The sequence below is a fragment of the Culex pipiens genome, chromosome 1 (genome assembly GCF_016801865.2).
Source record: "Culex pipiens pallens isolate TS chromosome 1, TS_CPP_V2, whole genome shotgun sequence".
NCBI lineage: Eukaryota > Metazoa > Arthropoda > Insecta > Diptera > Culicidae > Culex > Culex pipiens.
This window is the reverse complement of record NC_068937.1, coordinates 43,010,750-43,032,625: the sequence shown is the minus strand read 5'-3', so window position 1 is coordinate 43,032,625 and position 21,876 is coordinate 43,010,750.

Here is a 21,876-nt window from a genome sequence, read left to right as displayed (position 1 = left end):
TACAACAAAAGCGAACCTCGGGGGTTACCCAAGCAGCAGTGCTCCCTTTCACTTTTGGGCGGTTGAACTCGACTCTCGGGGGGACACTTTATAAGGAGACACTGGGCACTAGGGGCATTGTTCTGATCCTTGCCGGTGCTGACATCAGGCTTGATCGGTGTCAAGGGCGGACGCGGAACCGAAGGACACTGCGATGACTTTCACTTTTGTGCAATCGGATCAGCATCAGTGGTAAATGTCAGGTGAAAATAGACTAACAGGAGTTGAAATGGGGCAATCAGCAGCAGCAAGGGGTCCATCAACTTTGGTGCCCTTTACGTTGATAGTTGGTGCGGAAGTGAGATCAAATGTGATAACCTTTTGAGTTGTTATCCAATTACTTCCTGGAATGAAGATCCTATTTCAATTCTTTTTGAGTTAATTTTGTTATAATTTTACGATAATCGTATTACTTCAGACATGCGTCAACAGCTAATACTCAAATTATGTCATTGTCGGCTCCACAAAAGACGCAGGTTGACAGGCTCAACGCGCGTTCTAAAGATCAAGATTGTAAATTACCCACAAGCACTTCAACGATGTCAACATGAATAAGAACACGCACCCATCAATGTCATGGGAAACATACGTATGTGTGTCTATGATGAAGTACATTTGTTTAGAGACACTTTTCGTTTGACACTGATAGTCGTTTTGATAAATGTCATCGAGAGGAACAGCCCTTGGGCGATTGAGAAGCGCACAGAAAAAAAAGAAGTTCAAGATCTTCCTTCACGTCTAAGGCACCCAGATGATTTACGAACATTTTGAGCACAACAGCAACGAACTGAGTGATGAACCATAATAAAACAAAATGTCGTCCTCCAGCTGTGGTTTCGCGGTCAAACTTCAATTACCCAAGAGTTGACACCTTTCATAAGCCGCTCGCTCGCGGCTCGACAAAGTGTCATCAGCTAAAATGTTACGTGAACCCAGTTTGGCATTTCGAAGAAATCTGTTGGAAGGAAAAAACACTCTTACGGTTTAATCTCCAATTTTAGTCCCAACTAGTTCAAACTCGTTTCAAAGTTGTCAATTCTTCCTGATTGAGCTTAACAAACCGAAACTGTTTATTTCCTTGACCCTCAACAAAAAAAATCAAGCAAGAAACAATCCCGTTGTCCTAACCAAAGCACAAAGAAGTTTACATCAACAAAGACTCAAACAAAAAATTGGATGACAACAAAACAGCTGAAAAAACACTACTTCTGAAAAACGACAAACACAAACCACACAAAAAAAAAGTCCAAAGAAACAACACACACAATATCTGAAATCGCGTCTGGGAAGGTTGTCTGGCTGTGACTTTGGCTTCGGCTTCGATGATAAAAGTAGATAACCTTGCCTGTGTGTTTGTGTGTTGAGGGGATTTTTTGTCTCTCCCTCCTTCTGTTCAACTTTAACTCAAAACTTCGAGTTATAGTCTAGATACATAAGTTATGAGCTTTCGGATCAAGTCGATCGATTGAATGGAGTTTTATGAAATTGAGAATCTTTAGAGGGTTGTTTTAGATTGATTTGTTTGGAAACTTTTTGTACAATAGTTCTAATAATCATTGTTCAAACAATTTCAGTCAAACCGTCAGTTGAAAAAACTGCTGACAACTTGTTTGTAACTTTTTGAATTATATTGAATATTATAGAAAAAGGGTAAGTTTATTTTTATTTTCAGCTACAGCATAAAATTTTTAGCAAAAAATGTTGGATGTTCAAATGATTGAACGGTGAATCCTTAATTGTGTAACTAGAAATAAAAAACATAGCTGTAAATCATTTTTATTTATTTTTTTGATTCAGTGAGTCAAAATATCAATTTATGAACCTTTAATTTTAAGTGTCGATCAAAAATGTAGAAAGGGTAGAAATTTTACTAATTTTCAATCCGTTTCATCGTCATTGTTGTGTCAAATGAATACATTATAGTTAGACTTAAAATTAACTTTTCATTATAAGTACTAAAATCAGTTCTAATCGGCATTTGTCTTAAAATTTAGGATTTGCTTTGGATTTGTTGTCATAAAAGACAAGTCTATGATCAAAAAAGCTATTAATTCACCCATACAAGTCTCCATACCATTTTGGCAGCTGTTAATACAAAAATGGTGCGTAAATATTCGAAAATCTGTAACTTTTGAATAAATTTTCTGATCAATTTGGTGTCTTCGGCAAAGTTGTAGAAATTGTTGAGGTATATTCAGAAAAAATAGGTACATGGAATAAAAATTTCCGATTATCCTTTTTTTTTCGCAAAAAAATCAATTTCTCAAAAGACTTTATGTTTTAGGGGACAAAAAACCCGCAACTTTTGAGCCATTGAGGAGTATGGACAAAAATTCTGCCACCGAGTTATGAATTAAAAGCATAAGCATAAGCATAGGTGCCCACCCGCAGTTGCTACTCCGTTATTGACCAGGACCTCCAGAAGTTACATCCACGAGCCGTGGAAGATCAGTGGGTGCTATCTTTCCTCGCTTCGCAACTTCTCAAAGGCCCCTATCATGCTGATCAATACCGGCGCCGGCCACGACCAGTGGTAGAGTCACGGGGAAGTGGATGGGAATGTTAGTCCGATACTTGAGTGATAGAGACCGCCCAATCGACTGCTTCTCCGACAAAGTATCACATGAGTTTTGAGGGGGTTAGTAGATGGGTATGAGGTCAGGATTCACGAGTGGCAGTGATGTGACCATGAGCATTTTGTTTATCGGTTGAAATTTTAAATCTTAGGCAGCCGGCTGCGGAAAGATAAATCATTGATTATTTAAAAAGTTTGTTTTAATCGAACGCGTGCCAACCGAGCGGTAGTGCTATGGGCTGGACTTATCAGTATATTTTTACTGTTGGTACAATTAAGATAACGCGAGCAAATGTCAAAAATAGTAGATGAGTTAATACTAAAGCTGCCAGTTGGAATAAATTATTACGATCAACGAATATAAACGAAAAGAAAACAGGACACCACGTAACCGATTGTAATGAAATTAAAACAATACCTTAAACGAACTTAACCGGCGGCGTGCCTTCCTATCAGCGATGATAAAAGAAGGACTTATAAATTTAAAATATAAAAAGACACCAAAAAATACGTTGCATAGTAACCGCGAAGTCCCGCTACTCACAATCGAATCCGAAAGATAGCTATCTAGAATTTTAAATATAGTATTAATTCGACCGCGATCCTCCAGAAATTCTTCGTCGGCGTGCCTTCCGATCAACGGTGATGTAAGAAGGGCTTTATTCATTAAAATGATTTTATATCATAAGCCTTAAAACATATTCGTCGGCGTGCCTTCCGATCATCGATGATATAGAAAGGACTTAATCCAGCAATACGACTTGCTTGTCTCGAAAAAAAAAGAATTCGGATCGTTTCTATCGAAAACTATGTAAAGAGGACAAAAATAAACTCATTGGCCAACGAACGCGCGAACTAAAAATAAAGAAAAAAGAAGAAGAAGAAGACCAATCACCTCATGCACACAAACAACGACACAAAAGAGATGAAAACAACACGAATCAGAAGAAATCCAATCACCCCATGTACACAAATAGCGACACAAAAGAGATGGAAAATAACACGAAAAAACAGGACTGAGCGTCCACACAGGCACCGCACTACTGATGCCATTATTTAATTATAATGACCAATCACCCCATGCACTCGAACAGCGACATAAAAGAGACGGAAAATAACACGAAAAAACAGGACTGAGCGTCCACACAGGCACCGCACTACTCAATTCTGCCACCGAGTTATGAATTTAAAAAAAAAATTAAATGGGTAATTCTCCGCCAACTCACACAGCAGTTGCCCGACCTCTCTTCGATTTGCGTGAATTTTTTTCCTAAGAGGTAATTTTGGTCCCTGATCACGAATTTGAGGTCCGTTTTTTGATATCTCGTGACGGAGGGGCGGTACAACCCCTTCCATTCTTGAACATGCGAAAAACGAGGTTTTTTTCAATAATTTGCAGCCTGCAACGGTGATGAGGTAGAAATTTGAAGTCAAAGGGACTTTTATGTAAAATTAGACGCCCGATTTGATGGCGTACTCAGAATTCCGAAAAAACGTTTTTTTTTAACTCTGCCATTTTCCGTTACTCGACTGTAAATTTTTTTGGAACATGTCTATTTAAGGGAAATTTAATGTACTTTTCGAATCTATATAGAGCCAGAAGGGTCATTTTTTTCATTAAATACAAAATTTTTCATTTTAAAATTTCGTGTTTTTTCTAACTTTGCAGGGTTATTTTTTCGAGTGAAACAATATTCTACAAAGTTGTAGAGCAGACAATTACAAAAATTTTCGGGCAGCTTTTCCCGATTTCTTGTGAGTTGGTAGAAAGTTACCCAAATATAGAAAATATTTTCTATTTATTTGAATAAAGACTAAAATTTCTAAACGGCAAAACTTTCAATATAACATCCTTTTGAAATGTTAGTGTTAATTTAAAAGAATTGAAAATATTTTTTTTCGAAAAAATCGGAAAATTTCACGAATGATTCATTTTAAACATTGAAAATCGGATCACCAGTTGCTGAGATATCGACATTCGAAAATGAAGGGTTGTTTCGGTAAGACTGAGAAAACTTTTTTTTTTAGTTTAAAAACTTTCCTGTTTCTATTTCTTTAAGCCACTCTATCTCAGCAACCAGTGGTCCTGCTTTCAATGGGTCTTAAACGAAATTGTAGGAACATTTTTAAACTCTTAGAAAAAAACAACAATCATGGACACTTAAAAAAAATAAACTTTAATTTGTCTAACTTTGAATTGCTATATTTGAAACGGTGCACTTAATCAAAAAAGCACAACAGTACCTTTCGATTGCAAAACCGATTTGACACAAAAATTGAGGCAAAAATAGTTTAAGTACAAGAAAATCATAACTCGGCAGCAGAATTTTGGTCAATACTTCTGAATGGCTCGAAAGTTACGAATTTTGTCCCCTAAAACATATGAGCAATTATCTACGAAATGGGTCTTTTTTCTTAAATTTTATTTTTTGTATTTTTTAATCCGACTGAAACTTTTTTGGTGCCTTCGGTATGCCCAAAGGAGCCATTTTGCATCATTAGTTTGTCCATATAATTTTCCATACAAATTTGGCAGCTGGCCATACAAAAATTATGCATGAAAATTCAAAAATCTGTATCTTTTGAAGGAATTTTTTGATCGATTTGGTGTCTTGGGCAAAGTTGTAGGTATGAATATGGACTACACTGAAAAAAAATGATACACAGTAAAAAAATTGGTGATTTTTTATTTAACTTTTTGTCACTAAAACTAAATTTGCAAAAAAAACACTATTTTTATTTTTTTTTATTTGTCCTCTAATACATATTAATATTAGAGGACATCAAATGCCAGCTTTTCAGATTTTTTTTCTGATTTTTTCAGAAAATCGAAAATTGGTCGCAAAATTAAATTTGCAATCAAAAAGTACTTTAGTGAAATTTTGATAAAGTGCACCGTTTTCAAGGTCAATCAATTTTTAGGTGACTTTTTTGAAAATAGTCGCAATTTTTCATTTCTCTAAATTAGTGCATATGTTTGCCCACTTTTGAAAAAAACATATTTTTGAAATGCTGAGAAAATTCTCTATATTTTGCTTTTTTGAACTTTGTTGATACGACCCATAGTTGCTGAGATATTGCCATGCAAAGGTTAAAAAACAGGAAAATTGATGTTTTCTAAGTCCCACCCAGACAACACACCATTTTCTAATGTCGATATCTCAGCAACTATAAATCCGATTTACAATGGTAAAACATGAAACTTTCGTAAAATTTTCCGATCTTTTCGAATACCGTAAACTGGGGTGACTTTGATAGCCCGGGGTGACTTTGATAGGTTTTTCAAATGCCCGTCAAATTAATATCTAAACATTTTTGAGAATTTTGAGTATGTAAGCATTAAGGGAAAGCTTATTATCGAACATATATGCAAAAATGTGACTGTTACATTGGATGTATCAAAAATAGTTGCCAAATCAAATTTCTCTCAATGTCACCCCGGGCTATCAAAGTCACCCCAGTTTACGGTACAATATTTTCAAAATTTTTAAAACAAAGCTAACATTTAAAATGGGCGTAATTTTGAATGTTTGGCCCGTTTGAAAGGTTAGTCTTGATTTTATATTTTTGAAAATATTTTTTTCGAAAATATCAAAAAAATTCACGACTGTTTCATGTTTTAACATTGTTAATCGGACCTATAGTTGCTGAGATAACGACATTAGAAAATGGTTGGTTGTTTGGGGTGAGACTTAGAAAACATCAATTTTCCTGTTTTGATCATTTGTATGGCAATATCTCAGCAACTATGGGTCGTAGTCATAAAATTATTATAAATGTACGACTCGTGCTGAAAACAACCTTCTTTTTGCAACTTGTTGCATAAACTACACAATAAAGTTTACCGAATTTTCAATGGTAAACTGAAATAAAAGCTTACCAAATATCGGCGATGAAGTTCATTATTGTTCATCGTACAACCGAATTCGGTAAAATTTTGTTCATTTTGACAGATGGTTCACCGATCAAAACATTACCGAATTCGGTTAAAAAATCTAAGTGTGTACTATTATAGTTTGATGGTAAATATTTTCAGCACTATGAATGAAGTAGTCAAACTTTTTGATGCAATCAGTTTTGCGACTACCGATAAGTCACAAATTTTCAATGAATTAAAAAAAATATTTATTGATCTTATTTTAACGTGTTTATTGGGTCTCAAGACTAGATTATCCGAAGGCCTCAGCAAAATTTCACTTCGGATTATCAAATCTTCGGATAATCGAATCAAGATGTTTTTTTTTGTTGTCTTATTTTTTACGGTTGAGCTTAAGTATGGTCCAAAAACTACTATTAATTATTTAAAAGTTTTAAATCCAAGATGGCGATTAAAATGGCGGTAATAACACATTGAAAAACTGAATTTTTAATTTAAAATGCAATAAAATATTCCAATTTGACTAAAATTGGGTCGCAGAACTCGAATTTGATATTAAAAGTAAGAAATAGGATATTTTTTGAATTTTAAATAGTTTCAAATCAATTGTAGAAGGTTTTTCAATGATAATTCAAATTTTCACTGATTTTTTTTGCCACAAAATCATTAATCTAATAAAAATATGAAACCTTTTTCCCAATAAAGTGGCAATCAAATCCTCGACCGCGTCATAACCTATTTACCAGCCCATTGCATTCAACTCTTCATCATCGAACCATCATCATCAGTAACGGCACCCCATAACGTCACCCGTTTCGAACCAAAAACGAACCCTGCCGGTAAAAACCACCTCTTTGTGATCGCATTTATTGAGGAAACGATCCACGACCACTTGTACCAGCCAACCAAACTGCTCATTCAGCAGTCTAGTCGCATAGCCGAATTAACTGAGCCTAGAGCTCTCTTTCTCACCTAACATTCCGCCCCTTACAAACTTACCCCCTTGTTTTGCTCGTCCAAAAAATCGCCCAAGGTGCTCGAAAGCCTGGGGGCCGCTTCCTTTTCTTGTTCTTCTTGCACTGCAGCACCGACAACAATGCAATGGGGCAAAAACCACCAACACTTGTCGAATCGAATCGATTCGATTGCTCACAGATGAGTAGTTGTGAGAGCGAAAAATATCGCGAAAAAAATCACTTCTTACTTAATAATTACGCAAGCGACTCGCGCGCGAAACGAAAAATGAAAATGAAAGAAAGAGCGAGAGAGCGAAAGTTATGTGCTTTCTCTTTCACTCTCTTGAATGCGCGAGCGTGATGAGCACTTGAAAACAAATAGGCAAATTCCAAACATACGCACACGCACGCACTTTTCTTTCGGTTGCAACACCAACACACTGGCAAAAACGCACAAAAAAAAATCAAAGTCGAAAATGCCCGCTTAAAATTCACTCTTTCAACTAATGACCAAAACAAACAGTCAAAAGTCGGTGAATCGCGAAGAATTAGATAAGTCGATTACACGCGACGAGGCAGACGTGCGCGAAGAAAAAATCCAATATGGAGGACGCGACCCTAATGCTTGTAAGCACTAAATAAGCACGCGCAATGCACAGAGACAAGCAGAAGAGAAGAGCAAGTGCAGAAGGACGATCGAATTGAGCCGCACCCGGAGTGACGATGAGCAAACGCAAACTGACTCAACAATTGCTGGCCCGGACACGCCGAGGAAAGACCTCCAAGATCGCTTGCAAGTGTGTTATCGGACTTGCTGGCGGTTGGTCAGTTGGATCAATTGGTTGGTTGAGGGGGCTGATGATAGCACACACACACACGCTGGAGAGAGTGGGATGGAAGAAAGTGGTCGCAGAGGTGGATCCGAAACGCATTGTACGTGACCTCTGGCACTGTGGAGGAGAGGCACGGAGAGATTTGATGGATCATTTTGTGATAAATGTATAAATAGCCGATGCAAATGTTTTTCAAAGCCATTTCAACGTTCCGAGAAAAACGCGTTTTAATGTTTGGCCTTGAATAAACAAAAATGAATGCACGCAATGTAAACAATAACAAACACGCTTTGTTTGGCTGACCATTATGTGCATTGTCACGAAGTTTGGTTGAAGTTGGTTGCTGGAGTCCTGACGCAGCTATGCCAGATAAACAGATAAATTTGTATTTTGCAGATTTTTCGATTCCAAAAATCTGTACGTACAGATTTTATTTAAAAATTTCAACAATTAAGAAATTGAATTATGCTTTAATATGATTAAAAAGCTTAAATCTGTTGTTAAAAGTCTAAAAAAAATCTTCTATGGCTTCGAATTTGACATGATACAGATAAAACACATATTTTTTTAAAGAAAATACAGATCTTCCATAAAATAATCTGGCAACGTTGGTCCCGAGTTATAATTACAAATGTTCACTGTAGTGTGTAGTCTAACATGTACGTGCGTCAAACGCGTTCGTATCTGAAATCCCTTTAGCCAGTTGTCGCACTTACATCAATTTTCAGGGAGTGACAAGATTGAAACTACTTTCATATGTGAAGTGACAAAAATGCACGGAGTTTTTTTTTCGGTTTTTGTTGAATATCTCAGGATTGATATCGAATTTTGGGGATCCGTGAAGGTCAAAAGGTGAGGCATTGTGAGCTGCACAAAATGGCGTTCTTAACTCAATTTGGACCAAAATGCACGTACGACAAGTTAGCACGACGGCGCCGACATGAAAGATACTGGATTACCCAAGTAACAAGACTAATGCTTTAGATTCTTATGTACCTAGTTTTACATTAGTTTTATTAAATGCAATAAATATTTACTACATTTTTCACCAAACCCAACAAGTTTTATCATCACAAAATCTGCTAAAACGCTCAACCGAACCACAATCTGAAAGATATTTTTAAGAATTTCTCAAGATATGATAAAGAATTGTGTTTAAAAGTTTTATTTCAGTTCTCAACTTTTTTCTTTAAGTACGCCTGAAGAATTCTTAGTAGAACCTAAATTACTTGACAAAGTCTATTTTAAATCATTTTATCAATCTTGTTTGATTTGTACTGTCACTTCGACACATTCAGTTGTTCGTGACAAACGCCGCAGTGAAATACTTCAAGAGGCGAGCTGTTTTATCAAATTCCGTTTTTATTCATAAATACTAGTAAATTGTAAGTGAAAGTTTTACAAATCTTACTGTCTCATCAAATGTGTGCTGCTAACAATAAATATGAATGAGTTGGTGGATTTTAGCGCGTTTAAATTTTGTGATGAATTGTGAGAAAACAGAACATTTTCCAAAACCAGAAATTGGTTAGTTTTGCAGTTGATGCCTGTACTGTTACTGCGCATTATCATTTTTGTGGCAAAGTGGATATAAATTAAGTTGTTTAACAGTCTGCCGTCATTGAACAAGACGTTTTAAATCAAATTGTTTTCTTTGTAGTGTTTTTCGGCTTACACTTTTGATTAAAGCCTTTCAGTCTTGATGCTACAGCATAGCAGTTTGGACCGCGGTAGGATAAAATTCTCTTCAAAACTTCTCCAGGAGTTTGGAAGAGTACTTGAAGAGAGTTTTATCCTACCGCGGTCCAAACTGCTATGCTGTAACTATCTTGAAAAGCTCTTGTAGAACTCCTGGAAAAAAATGTTACTTGGGATACCAATCAATCAAAATCAGCATGCGCTACGGCTTGTGCAATGTGCAATTGCAAATTCTTGATAAAAGTCAAGTTAAAACCTCCTTAAATTCCGTAAGTATTCTCAAATAAGAGCTTCTCTCGTCCTGACACTCTTGAGTAGTTTTTAACTCAAACCATTTAAAGCAGTTTTAATCGAAGAAACATAGTTTTGATTTATTTCGCCATGCTTGCAAAGCTTCGATTCAACAAAAAAAAAAAAAGCGCCATGTTGAAATTTATGAGAAGCAAGCAAAACAAAACATTTTTTTTGTTTCAAAAATGTATGTAATTTTGGAAAAATACCAAGGCTGTTTTACGAAGTATTACGAAAAATTAATCAGTGAAATTTTCGTGGCATAGGACTTACGGGCTATTTCAAAAATGTATGTAATTTTGGAAAAATACCAAGGCTGTTTTACGAAGTATTACGAAAAATTAATCAGTGAAATTTTCGTGGCATAGGACTTACGGGCTATATCATTGAAGAAATTTGAATAATTTTCTTTAGAATGTAATGATATCATGTATATTATTAATTTTGTATCCGTAACTCTGAAAATCATTCAATTACTAAGACTAACTGACAAAACCAAACGGCTTTCAAAATATAATATATTTAGTGCTTTTGGTTCTAAATTTGGTCAATTTGACATGATGCAAGACTGAGAGGTATGAAACTATGTTTTATTTTGGTTAAAAAGAGTTCTAAAAGATGGATTGAATGCTTCTAGGTTTTGAATAAGTTTTGATCAGATTTGAGAGAGTTTTTGCGAACCAACATAAAACCTGAAGATAGGACCAATACGTTTTAAACCGATCTTGAATAATAATCTTCATAACCTCCTTAACGGGTCCACTTTGCACTTAACGCAGGTTTAACTCTTATTAAATGCGGCTTTCAGGAGTTAAATGTTTTATTTTCAATTTTGCTTGAGTGCTCTTGAATACCTTTTCAATAGAGTTCAAAAACTTAATTTGTTACTTGGGTTTGCTCTGCCAACTCTCACAGTAGTGAAATTCCATAATAACTCTTCAACAAGGCGAAACCTTAGATGTAAAAAAACAGTATATCCCTCTTGCTCTAGTGACAGTTCAAGTTGAGTAAGAGCGGAATATGCTGCTTGTTTACATCTATTGAAAAATTACAACTTTTGATAGGATTGAAAGATCTTCAAAAAATTTAACTTTTAAGAAGGGGTTTTCAATTAACTATTTTTATGTTGAGCTCAAGCTTTAAAAAAGTACAAAAATATCTTTTAAGTTGGCATTTGTTCAACTTTATTCTGAGTCGATAAATATAACTGAAGGAGGGTCGACGATGTCTCTATGAAAGGTTTCTTTTAAGAGTAGGATTATATCCTTACCTAAGTGATGAAAGCAAAATCGAAAGGCATGTAATTTTATGGCAAATTTATTGAAAAATTCTAATCTGCATTTATTCTGACAAGTGCAGTATTCTCAGGAACGAGCGAATTTTTTGATAAATAAAATTATGTTTTTTTTATTTTTTGTGACCAAAGAAGAAATTTTGCATCATTGGATAGTGCAAACAAGTCTCCATACAAAAGGAATCAAAATATTCAAAAATATTTATATTGAGAACGGATTTTCTGATCGATTTGGTATCTCCGGCAATGTTGTAGGTTGTAGGTATTATTAGGGACCTGTTAGAAAAAAATAGTTACACTCTCTATAAAAAAAACACATTTTTAAATTGAGACTTTCACACAAAAAAATTAGCTGCGCAAAAAAAAACATGTTTCACATCAAGCAAAACAATGTAAATGGGACGATGTTGAATGGATTGTTAGTTCAACTGCCTACCAGCGACTCCACCGAGGCTGGACCCAGGGAGACGACTCCTACACCTGGACTGAGCTATCGACCTAAGCTCGACCTAAAAAATGGTATGAAAATTGAAATAACGAGCCATGGTTCCAACATATTAATGAAAAAAATGTTTAAAAATGCATTATACACCTGTCCAGTTGTTTGCCATCAGTTTCCAAAATATCAAATAAAGACGAAAATGCTATTTTTGCAAAAAATATAATTTTTGCTGTGGTGTACATTGCATGCAAAATGCAAAATCAAAACATTTTTAAACAAGCCAAAACATGCTAAATATGATTTTCATTTGAGAAAAATGCAATTTAAACAGTTTTCAGTTGATTTGACTTCTATTTTCATGGAAATTTTGAAGTTTTTTGGAAAAATATTTTTTTTGCCCCTTGATTTTTCAGACTTATTTTGAAGGGGGGATGGGCAACATAAACTTTGAAAAATGTTTGCAACGCCCTAACAAATAATCAAAAAAACCAAACATTTTAAGAATCTAAAATTACCAAACATAAAAAACAAAACTATAAAAATTAAAAAAATCAAAATTTCAAAATTCTAAGCTTCAGAGTATTAAACTCTGAGATTCGAATATTTATAAATTCAGATATGTAAATATTTTTTATTATTTTTTTTTGAATTCTAAAATTAATCTAATCAAATATTTAAAAATTCATTCTGAAATTCTGGAATCTAAAATAAAAAAAAATGTTTAAACATTGAACTTACGAGCCATAGTTTCAACAATTGAATGAACAAAGTGTTTAAAAATGCATTTTACACCTGCCCAGTTGTTTTGCAATCATTAGTTTCCAAAATACCTAAGTATTAACGAATATTTATTTTTTTGCAAAAAAAAAGTTTTTGCCTTGTTGTACATTGGAATTTTAATAATTCAAAATACTTTTAATCAAGCCCAAGCATACTAAATATGATTATAAATGCAGAAAAATGTGTTTTAGTTGTTGTTTTAAGATGATTTGACTTCTACTTTCATTAAAATTTTGAAGATTTTTGAAAAAATATATTTTTGTCCCCTGATTTTTCGGACCAGTTTTGAAGGGGACGGCGACATAAACTTTGAAAAATATTTTCAACGGCCTAAACATAAAAAAAAATCAATTGAATACAAGTGCATTCAACTGAATACATTTTTATTTTCATTATAATTGTGAAATTACGATTGTATTCAGTTCAATATATTTGATTGATTTCAATTCGTGCCTGAAGTTGCAATTAAAAATGAATAACTGTTTTAAGCGTTTTTTAAATTTTCTGATTTTCATACAAATCTTTTGAAAAAAATAATATTTTGATGTTTGCTATGTTTGATAAACAAAAATGTTATAAAATACCTGAGATTTCAAAAAACATCAACCGATGGATGCATTTTTCAATTCACTTTTATTCGTTTTCTCATTTGGCCCGCAAGCTCATGTAAGCTTTAAATTTGGCCCGTCATTCAAAAAAATGAGCACCCCTGGTTTACAATATTTCATATTCGTTCTAGAATATTGCTTAGGGGAAGGTGGGGCAAGACGACCATATGGGGCAAGAGGAACAATCGCTCGTACGGCCGTAATTTTTACAATTTTGATTATTTTCAGTATGAGGAATTGTTGCTAGCAGTGCAATTAGCTGAGTCTACTACCACATAACCGCCAAAACGACGTAAACGCCACGGAGCATAAGATTTAATGAAGTTTTTTTCAAAACCTTTGTTTTCTTATAATATTTGGAAAGTGCAAAATAAGGCATAGGATTCGTTTTATGGCATTTTTTTCAAAATGCATTTTTTCCTAGATCAGTAGTGTCCCTACCAATGACTTGCACCTATTACAAAGTATGATTAAATTTTTGGTTATTTTTGTTGAGAGCTTTAAAAAAATCTTGTTCAGGTGGGGCAAGTGTACCATATAGATTTTTAGTATGGAAAAAAATACGAATTGCTGCAACAACATATTTTATTGGGAAAGAAATACATAAAAGTACTTAAAAACTGATAAATAATTGTTAACAAAAAATTTCCAAACAAAATATAGTGATATCATGAAAATTTACTATTTATCATCTAAGTAATATTTTTTTTTTTTGTAAAAACGATAAAATTTTTAGTAAAATATTATTTGTTACACTTAAAAAGGAAAGAAACGTTTCAAATACATTGTAATCTGATGTATCTAAGTGATAACAGTTCAATTGTTAGCAAATTAGCATGTTGTTTCATGCACTGTTCCTCTTGCCCCAACGGGTTGTTCGTCTTGCCCCACTAGTTGAGTAGAACGCACGGAAAATCAAAAATTTTAAAATCAGTTTTTTACAGTCAAAAACTGGATTTTTTAAAAACCTGTTCTATCAAAGTCTTAGTCAAGACCTGGAATAAGATGATTATAAAAAAAATCCGACAAATTTTTCACGTTTTTAATGGGTTATAACGAGCATTTCCTTAGCTTGTTACACTTGCCCCACTTTCCCCTATACCAAAATTGGTTACTACAGTGCAATCCCGTTTTTGGCAACATGAGTTTTTCAAACATTTCTACTAGCCCCTGAACGTATATTTTTAAATTGATTGTTTGAAGTTTTTGATTGGTTTTCGATCAACAATTTTGAAGAATAATTAAGTTTTTTTTTCATAAAATTATTTTTATTAGGTCCTTTTCGGTACTGGGACCTGGATAGGACCGAGTCGGCTTTTGTAATTACAAAAAACTTAATAATTACAGAGGATCTTGTGTGTAAATGTTAGTGGGAGGGGAGCCGATTACCCGCGGCCTACTCGGGGTTAGTAGGGAAGGGATTGGTGTTAAAGACAAGGCGTGGGATGGGAAGGGGGATTGTGTAGGGGTCTTGGTTGGCTCTGCTGGCCTTTGCTTGTGTCCTCAGCCGCAACTCGGTATCAAGCTGCTGGGGCGTTCTTGCTTTGCTTCCGGTGCAATCCAGAAACGACGGCTTTGTGCGAAGGCGAGTTATACTAACAAAAGGAAAACTAACTGAAGGAAAACTAACTGGAAGAAAACTAAATGGATATTTTGGAATCTACGAGGAACTGATAGATCGGATAGAGAACATCAAGGTCTAGTTGAGATAACGCGTCTCGCATCGGGATTTCTGGTGGTCTTCCTCGGGCCCTGAGGGTATCTTTCAACTTAATTCTGTGAGCCTGGTGATCTGGACACGCCCATACGAGATGGTCGATGTCCTGATAACCCTGCCCACAGTCGCATAAGTTTGTATCACTCATGTTGATACGGTACAGATGAGCCTTGGACATAATAATAATTAAGTTTCATTCATCAGTCATTTATGACGAGAAAACTTGTGTCAAAAAGTTGAGTTGCCTGAAACGGGATGGTACTGTATCAATGTGTCTTCTGTTTCATTAAAAATATTTAATTTTACTAACAATTAATATGAGTCAGATAATCATTCCTATTCAAAATTTTTATTTTTATTTCCGTGTCTGATATCAGTGATGAAATTGAAAGGCCTTCTTTCTTCTTTCCTCCTTCAATGCCGCAATCGCAAAGGTGTTAAATCTCTCCCCACCTTCTCCTTTCGGTATCATTCTCTCCGCACATTCACCTTTCTCTCTGATGACGCGTGGCCTCTTTCACTCTCACCGTTCTCCTCCTCGTCATCACGCGGTAATTCCGATGCTGTAATCGATGACGATCGCCCCACGATCAAAACCAGTTTTCTCGTCCACTTCGTCATCGTGTCTGGCTTTTGTTTTCTTTCTTTCTTTCGCGCGCGGTTCCGTCAAAGGAAAGTGAGAGTCTTTTAAATAAGTTTATTTATTATTTTTTTTTTGCTGTTGGCTTTCTTCTTCCTCCTCGTTGAATCGGCGTCAGTGCCGTGGTGTGAGTAATGGCGCCATGAACTTTTGCGCGATTAAATTGTGGTTGGTCAGGAAATGCCTTTGAAAAAAAAGTGGTTTTGCGGCGCCTAATGGAGGGTTAAATCACTTTTGTGACAGGGTTGGAGAAAAGTGTTTAGTTTCGCAACAGTGGCTTTGCAAACAATAGTCTAATTTTCGTTTTTACACTAGCAAATTTTTCAGGTTATGAAACAGGAGTTACGTTGAGCAGTATTGGTCACTTTAGAGGCTTAATTTAAAATAAAACGACAAAATTAACAAAGGAAAGTCCTGAAATTAAATTTAAATCGACTTTCATGAAGCCAAATTGTTGAAAATAGCCAAAAGACTAAATTATTGTCCCATTTCGCAGTGTTCATGTAACCAAACTGAACGAAAAGGTGAGAAAACAAAAGTATTCAAGTTTTGCGCAAAAGAGAGAGATATTACATCGGTGGTGACTTTTTTTCGGGGTGGTGACAATATCTGACAGCCAACGGCGCATTCAACGACGCTGCTGCACTGTCAAAAGTAGGTTAACGACGCATAATACCCGTTGAGTCAGTGTCTGTGCGTTTGCGTGTCTCTAAAGGTGAAATTTGTCATAAGTTTACGAAACGTAACGCAGATTATTGGCTGTTGGTGTTTTTAATAAAAAAAAAATAATATATATATCCTTCAACTAATGTGAAAATATCCGTTTTTAGCTTAAAATTCAACCTTGATTTGGTGAAACAATTTTCTATTTTTAGGTTCGGTGACCACAACAAAGTTATTGAAGCGAAACGACATTGCTCGTTTCGCTTGTTTCAAACCATAACAAACTAAAGTAACCTCTCAAGTGTCAAATGTGTTCAATATTTCAATGTTTTCAAGATATGAATCAAACCGCGTGCCGTTGGCAGTAGTGGCAGTTGCATGCTTCGTTAGGCATCACCAACAATAGCACGTGGTCAGTGTGTAATCAGTTATGCATAGTATTGTTGATGTTACTAGGCAAATATACGCGCACGATAATGAAGGGCCATATTCTAAACACCTGCGATCGACCCGGTGGTCAGGCTCGATTTGATACGAATTTAGTGGACTCGTGGCTGCTGGAGCAAGAAGTTGTGAAGAACTGATTGATTTTTTTTGTGATGTTACTTTTCACTCTTTAATTATATGATAAAAGACTGAACTTTGAACATCAAGCTGTGACAAATCCATAAGACTTTTGCCACTGTTCGTAATACTAAAATAGTAGTTTATGAAACAAGTTGCAAAAAGGAGATTTTTTCAGCAGGAGTCGTACATTTATCCAACGAGGTTTACCGAGTTGGATAAATACGACGAGTGCTGAAAAAAAAATCAAGTTTTGCAGCGAGTTGCTTATTGTTGCTGTTTGCAATCCAAAAAAAAAACGCTTTTGAATGGAGTTTTATGTCAACAGCAATTCTTTACGAAATCGTTCTTTTTTTAAAGAATTTTAATTTTTGTATTTTTTAATCCGACTGAAATTTTCTGCTGCCTTCGGTTTGCCCAAAGAAGCCATTTTGCATCATTAGTTTGTCTATATAATTTTTCATACAAATTTGGCAGCTGTCCATACAAAAATGATGTATGAAAATTCAAAAATCTGTATCTTTTGAAGGATTTTTTTGATCGATTTCGAGTCTTCAGCAAAGTTGTTGGTATGAATATGGACTACACTGAAAAAAATAATACACGGTAAAATTTTTTGGTGATTTTTAGTTTAACTTTTTGTCACTAAAATTTGATTTGCAAAAAAAATATACAAAAAAATAAATAAGATATTTTTAAACAATACTGATTTGCCTTCCTCACTGAGGTAAGGCTATAATCCTGCTCTAAAAATGAACTTTCTATTAAAAGCTCCTAGACCCACCTTCATGAATACATATCGACTCAGAATCGAAAACTGAACAAATGTCTGTGTGTGTGTATGTGTGTGTGTATGTGTGTGTGTATGTATGTACAGTTAAACCTCGCATATGCAACTCATATGGGGGTTTCTTATGCGAAGCACGCATATGCGAGGTACAGGGCTTATGGAATTTTGGCTATATGGGAGACATGGCCTATATTGTTATAAAAAATCATCATAACTATGCAAATTTATAGTGTTTTGGAATCGTTATGAAGTCAGCTATACAGCTACACCAAATTTACAAGGTTTACGATGTTCTAGGTCATCCGTAACTTCCTCAAGTTAAGGCCTATGTGTTCACCGCCGTACAAGTATGAGGTAGCGATTGTGACTGTGGTTTTTGACCTCAGATCATATCCGGATAGCCTCAGAGAGGTTCAGGGACTAGTCTACCGATGTGTGGTGAAGTTCTGGGTCTTCTGTAGAGTCCCGGGAGTTACGACCAATGGGTCTACCGCCGTAACAAGATAGAGGTCGGAGGTTTTTGACCTCAGATCATATTCGGATAGCCTCAGGGAGGTTCAGGGACTAGTCTACCGATGTGTGGTGATGTTCTGGGTCTTCTGTAGAGTCCCGGGAGTTACGACCGATGGGTCTACCGCCGTAACAAGATAGAGGTCGGAGGTTTTTGACCTCAGATCATATCCGGATAGCCTCAGGGAGGTTCAGGGACTAGTCTACCGATATGTGGTGATGTTCTGGGTCTTCTGTAGAGTCCCGGGAGTTACGACCGATGGGTCTACCGCCGTAACAAGATAGAGGTTGGAGGTTCTAAGTCATCTGTAGAGTTCTGGAAGTAACGGCCGGCAGAAAAAAAAAACCATCGACCTCTATCTTGTTATGGCGGTAGACCCATCGGTCGTAACTCCCGGGACTCTACAGAAGACCCAGAACATCGCCACACATCGGTAGACTAGTCCCTGAACCTCCCTGAGGCTACCTGGATATGATCTGAGGTCAAAAATCTCCGACCTCTATCTTGTTACGGTGGTAGACCCATCGGTTGTAACTCCCAGGACTCTACAGAAGACCCAGAACATCACCACATATCGGTAGACTAGTCCCTGAACCTCCCTGAGGCTATCCGAATATGATCTGAGGTCAAAAACCTCCGACCTCTATCTTGTTACGGCGGTAGACCCATCGGTCGTAACTCCCGGGACTCTACAGAAGACCCAGAACATCACCACATATCGGTAGACTAGTCCCTGAACCTCACTGAGGCTATCCGAATATGATCTGAGGTCAAAAACCTCCGACCTCTATCTTGTTACGGCGGTAGACCCATCGGTCGTAACTCCCGGGACTCTACAGAAGACCCAGAACATCACCACACATCGGTAGACTAGTCCCTGAACCTCCCTGAGGCTATCCGGATATGATCTGAGGTCAAAAACCTCCGACCTCTATCTTGTTACGGCGGTAGACCCATCGGTCGTAACTCCCGGGACTCTACAGAAGACCCAGAACATCACCACATATCGGTAGACTAGTCCCTGAACCTCCCTGAGGCTATCCGAATATGATCTGAGGTCAAAAACCTCCGACCTCTATCTTGTTACGGCGGTAGACCCATCGGTCGTAACTCCCGGGACTCTACAGAAGACCCAGAACATCACCACACATCGGTAGACTAGTCCCTGAACCTCTCTGAGGCTATCCAGATATGATCTGAGGTCAAAAACCACAGTCACAATCGCTACCTCATACTTGTACGGCGGTGAACACATAGGCCTTAACTTGAGGAAGTTACGGATGACCTAGAACATCGTAAACCTTGTAAATTTGGTGTAGCTGTATAGCTGACTTCATAACGATTCCAAAACACTATAAATTTGCATAGTTATGATGATTTTTTATAACAATATAGGCCATGTCTCCCATATAGCCAAAATCCCATAAGCCCTGTACCTCGCATATGCAACTCTTGCGACAAAACCGAATCAGGTGGAATGACTCGTATATGCAAAGTTGCATATGCGAGGCGTTCTTATGCGAGGTTTAACTGTATGTGACCAAAATTCTCACTGAGTTTTCTCAGCACTGGCTGAACCGATTTTGATCGAACCTGTTGCATTCGACTTGGTTAAGGGTCCCATATATCGCTATTGAATTGTTTGAAGTTTCGATAAGTAGTTCAAAAGTTATGTATAAAAATGTGTTTTCACAAATACTCGGATCTCAATTATGTGCATGTAAACGATGCCCGAATCCATCATCCGACCCATTGTTGGTTAGGTAATTGAAAGGCCTTTCCAATGAGTCTAAAACATTGGAGGTCTGTCAACCCTGTCTCGAGTTATGACCACTTAAAAGGTATTTATGTACTTTTTTGAAGCCGGATCTCACTTAAATGCATGTAAACTATGTTCGGATCCATCATCCGACCAACCGTTGGTTAGGTAAATGAAAGGCCTTTCCAATGAGTCTAAAACATTGATGATCTGGCAACCCTGTCTTGAGTTATGACCACTTAAGTGATATTTATGTACTTTTTTTAAGCAGGATCTCACTTAAATGTATGTAAACTATGTCTGGATCCATCATCCGACCGATCGTTGGTTAGGTAATTGAAAGGACTTTCTAATGAGTCCAAAACATTGAAGAACTGACAACCCTGTATCGAGTTATTACCACATAAGTATTATATTGTGATCTTTTTTTTCAGGATCTAAAAAAAGCTGTAACCACTCATATTACCCATTTTTGGTAAAAAGTGAGGAAGGCATCAACCACAAAGGTGGATTAAGTTAGTTTTTTTAGTGTAGTCCATATCCATACCTACAACTTTGCCGAGGACACCAAATCGATCAAAAAATTCATTCAAAAGATACTGATTTTTGAATTTTCACATATCATTTTTGTATGGACAGCTGCCAAATTTGTATGAAAAATTATATGAACGAGCTGATGATGTAAAATGGCTTGTTTGGGTATACCAAAGGCACCAAAAAAGTTTTAGCCGGATTAAAAAATACAAAAAAAAGTCGAATAACCGAGATCTCAGAGAATTGCTCTACATATATATTTCTTTAGTATTTTGATCGAGATATTAATGCTCGAAACATCTACCAGCACATTTTGCACAAACTTTTTCCCTCTTTCATTGACATTGACCCAGACCTAGACCATACCGTCATGGATCGCACACAAAATCAACCAATTTGTCGGTCACGACAAACGCCACCGCTCTCACGCAACCTGCGTCCGTTCCGAATTCGAACCGCGCGCAGATATTCTTTTTGTGTGGGGCCGAGTTCGAGCGGCCGCTCTCATTAGAGGTTCAAGTGCCACTCGTAAAACGAACCAAGCCCAATATCTCCAAGCTTCCCTCAAGTACCCGCAAGTAGCTACCTTTGGCCAAGTTCCCCCCTGAAGTCATTCACATGACCCGCTAACCGTGACCTGCCGTGAAACTGACTTTGCACACGGCGACTTGGTTTCGCGCGTAGTTTGTGCAGCTGACTTGGCAACATTGTACCTTGGAGGTTTCACTATATGGTTGTGTTGGGCACGTGTGCTTTAGGAAAAATCTCTCAGATAATTGAACAGATTTAATCGGACAACTTCTCCGACTGCACTTCTAGGTGAATCACTTTCAATTTCTCACAATCAGTCGGATAACATCTCCCACATGGGAGTAACTTTGAAGCACGTGAGCAGCACTAATCCAAACTACTTAGATTAGGCTGAGCCGGCGTTTGTAAACCCCGCACGCAACATTTGGCAAAGACCTGAATTTGTTCTGGCGGCAGCTGCTAATGAACACTCTTGGGAACATCGGCTCACCTGGTGATAAGCGATGCGCCATTGTTCTTAATTGTTTGCTTGCGTGACGTTCCATTGTCTTTCGATGGTGCGATGCGTACGAGGTGAGTGACACTCGATAGATGGTGATCTGTTGGGAGATGTGAATGCTGGCTCTTAGTCGTAAAGACATACACTAAATCCCCGAATTACGCTCCCCCCGATTGCGCCTCCCCTATAACAATCCAACATGGCGAAGGGTATCCATCGTAGTGCACTGAAGCTACCTGAAGCTATACCGATGGTTAATATACCTATATAGACCC